The sequence below is a fragment of the Leopardus geoffroyi genome, chromosome B2 (assembly GCF_018350155.1).
Source record: "Leopardus geoffroyi isolate Oge1 chromosome B2, O.geoffroyi_Oge1_pat1.0, whole genome shotgun sequence".
Classification (NCBI taxonomy): Eukaryota; Metazoa; Chordata; class Mammalia; order Carnivora; family Felidae; genus Leopardus; species Leopardus geoffroyi.
The window spans coordinates 92,482,573-92,489,345 of NC_059332.1; the positions used below are offsets into that span (position 1 = coordinate 92,482,573).

The 6,773-nt window shown below is 31.8% G+C and overlaps 1 long non-coding RNA gene across 1 annotated transcript; it reads left to right on the forward strand.

Moving 5' to 3' along the window:
- Positions 1–391: 391 nt before the first annotated feature.
- Positions 392–5,454, forward strand: LOC123609784. The gene is made up of 2 exons (XR_006717962.1): positions 392–932; positions 5,082–5,454. It is a non-coding gene; the product is annotated as an uncharacterized LOC123609784 (long non-coding RNA).
- The last annotated feature ends 1,319 nt before the right edge of the window (positions 5,455–6,773 follow it).

Consider the following 6,773-nt stretch of genomic DNA (forward strand, 5'->3'; position numbering starts at 1 on the left):
AAGCCTGCTTGAATCGTATGGGGCACACAATAGGAAGATGTTCTAGAGAAGGTTGAGGCTTCAGTGTAAGCCTTCAAGTGTAGGTTTGAGTTTTAAGGCAGGACAGATCCTATGGTATCAGATGTATCAATAGTGTGAAAAATTGCCATGTCAAATGAACAGCAAACTTCTAGGGGAATATCACAACCCAGACCTCTAGATTTCCAGAGAAAGACTAAGTATCTAGGGAAGATAATTATACATCTTTGAAAAACAACCCCTAGCTTTGTTACTCAAGTCTCAGTGAAAATGAGGTGACTGACCATGTGGCCACAATTGCTTATTGTGACCTAACTGTATCAGACTCACCAAGTCATAGAATCAGTCAGGTCTGGTGACAGTCTACTGTAAGTTAGAAATGACAATTATGAAATTTCAATGTAAATAGGAGTAGAGGGGTCAAGTGAGCTCCCAGAGTATGCAACCCATTTTCATACCATCCATCAATGTGTCAATGCCCTTTTTGTTACATGTAAGGTTATATGGGTAATCTTTTCCAACTCATTGATGGAGGAAGGAAAGTTCAACCTTGGTTCATAGATGAGCCAACTTGATACACTGGAGCAGGCCAAATAGAAGGCAAGTGCACAACCACTCTATTTAGGGATGACACTGAAAGAGAGTGGCAAGCGAAAATGGGCAAAGAATGGTAGACCTGGCCATCTAGCTGATACGGAAAGAGAGGTAGTTGGAATTTAGAAAATACATGAACTCAAAATCACTTGTGAATCTCTTGGCTGGAAAGTCAGAGGCCATAAGGAGAAAAATTGGAAGACTAGAAAGATTGCAAACAGAATTCCTAATTTATATGCACATATATAACAAACTGTTAAAATCTTGGTACCACATGTTAACATTTGACAGAGAATATTCTCCATGAAAGAGGCATGCAAGTAAGTAAACAAAATGACTCAGTCATTTAAAACATTTTTTATCTTAAATATGTAAATGGTATAACATAGGAAGTGTGGAAAATGATATGAACTTAAGAAAAAAAAAAGAGATGACTACTAAATACAAGCCTGAAAGTTTACAGGAGACTTTTGAGAGGTTCCTGGGGGCCAGCAATCAATTCTCAGGTTCCATGTAGCTTTAAAATCTGGCAAATATCTTGATGTGAGACAACCAGGGATTTGGGCTCCTCATTTCCAAATTTATTTCCTGCCGGGATTAAGTGACTGTTTAAGTTTTTGTTGGTTTTATTTCCTTCGGTGTATGTCTTCTTAAGGCCAGGTTCCAACTTCAGCTGGCATCCATAATTGGCAAATGAAATCAGGGAAGAGAATGGGGCAGGCCAGTTCACCTCAGAGGGTGCTCCCTTCTTTGAAATTTTAGTTCTTATTGCTTCACAACTCTAAAATACATTTAAAATATGATTTGTGTAATACATCCAATTGTTCCTAATTTTTGCAGTAAAGTATTGCCTTGTCATGATAGGCCATATTATAGATGGAAGTGGAAATTTCTCTTTCTGGTTATAATTTCAAAGTAGGAGCTTGATTAGCAGATATTTTTGATATACTAAAAAATCTTTATCTCAACATAGAACTAGATTGGCTTTTATTCTGCTTTGAAAAAGTCACAGGCTAAGGACAAAGTCAACAAAATAGCCTCTATCCACAGAAGTTATTAGGTGTAAAGGGACTTCACTGCAAGTCTGCATCAGTACTAGCTATATAAGGCATTTCAGGAGTAGAAATGTTGTTAAAAGTTATACTTTGGAGTATTTTATTTAGAACTTCATACAGCTGAGATGGCCCACATTCTAGAAAATTGAATATAATTGAGTTCATTATTTATGTGCTCTGAAGTTGCTCAAGAACTATGAATTTAATTACCTGAAATTTGAGGCCAAATGAGTTGTAAAAATAAAATAAAATTATATATATATATATATATATATATATATATATATATATATATATATATAAGAAAAGGACCTATAAGATTGTGACATAGACAATATAACTGGTTGTTGATATCGTCTCTCTGTAAAGTCAGTCCTACACCTAGAGACCACTTGAAATACGAATGGAAGCTTAGAAGACAAGCTAAAGGAAGAAAAAGAGGGGACAGAGGGAAAAGGAGTGGGAGTGGTGAGAAAATAAAGACACAGAGGAGGCAACAAAGTCGGTATTTATTGTAGTTTAAAACAAAAGGAAAACAAGATTAAATTTCCACAAATGTAAGACCTGATGCAAAGGAAAAAAGATGGATTACAACTAAGACTTTTAAAAAGTGATTTTGTCTTCATTATTCTAGAATAAAATGTTTTAATATTCTTTAGCTGTCTCATGCCCACAAAAACTCAAAAGCCTTGATTGAAAACTCAGAAGAAATGGTTGAAAAAAAGGGTTAAGTCCTCACAGAGTAAAATGGGCTTGATAGATTCATGGGCAAAATTAACATTAATTTGTAATAGGCACAGGCTTCTTATGTTAAATATTTTCATATCATGTCAAAATTCAATGGAATTTTTCCTTTAAATTTATTACTTAAAGGTTACTGGTGGAAGAAAGAAGTACTTATTTTTTAAGGATATTGACTAAACGGTTATTTTAAAAAATGATCTCAATTGATGGAATAAATTATACTAACTTCTGGAATTATAGTAGAAGACAAATGCACTATACAGAATGTGTTATGTTAGAATCCATGGGAAATTAATAATTTTGATTCCAGTGAAATTTCCTAATGATGGATAGTTCATATGAAAATTTAATATAAGGCCAGTATTTCATGTAGGATTGATTTATATAGTTAGAAGAAATGAAAATAAAAGTACAAATAATATTTTTCAGTGAATTTACTTCTTAAATATATTTCATAGTTCATTGAAAAAATAGAAAATAAAAAAATAACAGTAAGAAAAAATATAATGGCCACATAAAAAATATACTGTCCATATAGACATATGGAAACTAAAGAGAATTCTTCTTGGATCCTGGATACAAAATATGTGTATATAAATCAATTGCCTTCATTCCAACACACAAAACAGAAGTTTAAAACTTATGACAAATACCTATAAAACATAAACATCTGTAAGGGAAAAAGGAAAATATAATATCATGATTTAAAAATGACCTATGAAGAAAGAAAGCAAAACTCTAATGACTTAAGAATTCATGAGGTTTCTGTGTAGTAAAGTACACTTTTGTGGCTACTGAGGGACACCAAAAAAGAATTAAACAAATTGAAAGGCCTCTATTCCCTAGTTTAATGTCTACATTCCAAAAAATTATAAAAACATTATCTTCTTTAAACAGATTAAAATGTTCATAGAGAAAAATTAAATATAACCAGAAAAATTCATTAAAAAAAAGACGCAATGGATAAGGGATAACTTTCCCAGATGTAAAAAATGTTATACATATAAAATATTTTTCAATGCATTAGAGCTCATGAATAGCCAACTATGTTGATTAACAACAACAACAAATCTAGAATTAGGCTAGGATACATAAATGGTGTAACTCAAAACAGTGAGGAAAGATGGGTTTTTCAAATACTTTTTTGAGACAAGTAGGTAGCCATATAGGAAAAAAAATAAATTTGTGAAGTCAAAATATCCTAAAACCATTTTAAATGGATAGAAGATTTATTTCTTAAAATGAATCCAGGAATATACTGGAAGAGAACACAGAAAAAATAAATCTAAATGTGTAATATCTTTGAAAGTGTGACAAAAAACTACCTAGAAAAATTTAAAAAATGGACATTTTTATTACATCAGGTTTTTAAATTATGTTTATGTGAAACTAATAGAAAAAAATTCAAGGGAAAAATAAACTTCAGAAAAAATATTTGCAAGTAATAATTCAAAGACCAATTTAACATATAAATGATTTTTTTACATCATCAAGTAAAAATTAAATAAAAATTTAAAATATCAGGAAAGACATAAATAAAAACAAATCATAAGTGCATAGAAACATACAGAAAATTACTCATAAATGCATATAAAACTACAATTAAATGTCATTTTCAAACTATCCAAGTTATGAAAATAAAACATTGAAAACTGATTTTGTTGATGTGGATGTAGAGTAATATTATATGTTAGTAGTAGGAGGGTAAATTTGTATAATTTCTATGGATGACATGTTGGCAAATATTTATTAAAATGGAAATATGCCAGCAATTATACTTGAAGAAATTTATGTTACAAATTTGCTTGCAGATGTGTAAACTTTGTGTAAGAATGTTTATTGTTGCATCTTTTGCAACAGTAAAATTACAAACAACCTAATTGATTTTAACAACCAATTTAATCATTGTGGTACAACTACAGTACATAATGGAATACTAGACAACTTTCAAGGAATGAGGCAACTCTACATGCTTTATTTGTGGTAAACTTCTAGACAGTGTTAGTTGCAGAAAAAGAGAAAAATAGGTATAGGGTACAACCATTTGGTTACATGTGTGCATGTGTTTGGGCCTGTATTTATTGTTTTATAACTTTTTGAGATTTGCACCATAAGTTGAGTTTTATAATATGTACAAGGTAACTTTGTATTGTTATAAATATATAATCTATTTTAAAATATTATAAGGATGTGTAAGCATTGAACCTCAATTTTTCCTTAAAATTGAACCTCTTTGTTTCATAACTGAATATTTTGTAGTTTTATAAATGACAATTGATATAATCTCTTATTTAAGTTTTCATAAGATATGTGAAAACTGTTGAAGACCTGATTTTATTTTATTGAATTATGTCAACCACATATTTCAGATTAGAGTGCTTTTATATTAACTGCATCTGCTCTTAAGGCAGCACATGATTGTTTACAAAGTACTTAACAAAAATATTATTTTCTCATATACCATGACTGCTTAACTAATGAATTCATGTATCAGCTTTTCATTTAATAGCTTTATGCATATATATTTTTATATGAAGGCATAAATGTGATGCTTAATGTTCTTAATTCCAACTCATGGTAATAATGGATATAAGCTGATATTTTGTGGTCTTCTATAATAAAATACAGCCTGTGCAAGTCATTAAAGCTATTTTTCCGTTTAAAATTTAGAAATTGTGCTGTTTCTGAGACCAAAGAATTTTTGGGTTCTGATGGCTCTCTGCTGACCAACAGATGGATCAGTAAATAGCAGATGGTTTTATGAGCAGTTCTGTCATCTTAGCATCTAAAATGTTTTACATGCCAAGCCGTAGAAGTTTGGATCAAAATATCTGCTCTCGTGCAGTAAGCCTGCTGTTAGCCTGCTTCTTTTAGTAGGTTTCTCAGCCAATTGTGGCCCTCTGACTGAGCATTATGACCATGCTTATACATATTCCCTCTATATTCACATAAATATGTGAACAAGAATGTCTTCTTGTTCAAAGAAAAAGTCTTCATGGGACTTCATCTTTGTCAATAATGCAAATTAAGTCTCTGTATGCTATTTTATAGAGTTACTTGTTTTTTTTTAATCACTCTGGTCTTTATGATTGTGTCAGTTTTAAAACAGAATGTTAATATTTTTTCATTCTAAATTTAATAAACCTAAGTAATTATCTTGTAATTTTAAGGATATCACATGCTAATTCTAAACACACACACACACACACACACACACACACACACACACACACACACCAGAAGGATTATACTGTACTACTGGGGATATTATGTGCATTAATGTATGGATTTCTTTCACCAAATCTATTAAGTAGGTACTATTATTATTTCTTGATTTTGGTAAGAAAATTGAGTCTTTACCAAGGTAAAGGTCAATTCAGTAAAATGGGATATAAATTTTACAAGTGGAAAACTTGATAGTTGGTGCTTCATTATTAGTAGTTCAAATTTTCATCAACCTCAGGGGCTTGACCAAGTTTTAGTATATTGATGCATTTCTGAGTATTTTCTCCTCAAAGAGTTTTCTATTTATCAAATTGGTCTGCCACAAACAATCACTTCATCTGCCAATTCTTTTTGTTTAAAATAGCCTCTATTCCTGGTGGATATTGTGGCACTTTTTCACATTAATGTAGTTTTTGCTCACTGAGTTGTCCTAGTGACATTTGCCTTTTGGCAGAGATGCTCTTCTGGTTCCAGACTGCAACATTGTTTAGGGCAAACTAGCTGCATTGGAGAGAATTGGGGTTAAAGAAAAGTCCAATGTCATGAAGTTCGTTCTAAGTAAATGGGTCTCCTCTCTGTATCTCATACACACATTTTGATCTTAGAAAACTTTTAGCTATGAAACAAAAACTCATATTGTTACTATATTTTATTCTTTCTAGCTCTGTCCCTATGCACCAATATGCTATTTTATTTATTAAGTAACATGCTAGCAGATAGATATCAAAAATCTCCTATTATCCCATCCCTCCAACATTTTTTCTTTCATTTTTTGAGTACTGTCAAGAATGCTCTCGGAAGTGCCCTGCAGGTCCTCACCACTCCAGGGACTATCCAAATGACCAAACGGAAGAATTCCCCTCAGAAGAATCTCCAGGAAATAACAACAGCTAATGAGCTGATCAAAAAGGATTTAAATAATATAACAGAAAGTGAATTTAGAATAATAGTCATAAAATTAATTGCTGGGCTTGAAAACAGTATAGAAGACAGCAGAGAATCTCTTGCTACAGAGATCAAGGGACTAAGGAACAGTCACGAGGAGCTGAAAAGCGCTTTAAACGAAATGCAAAACAAAATGGAAACCACCACGGCTCGGATTGAAGAGGCAGAGGAGAGAATAGGTGAACTAGAAGA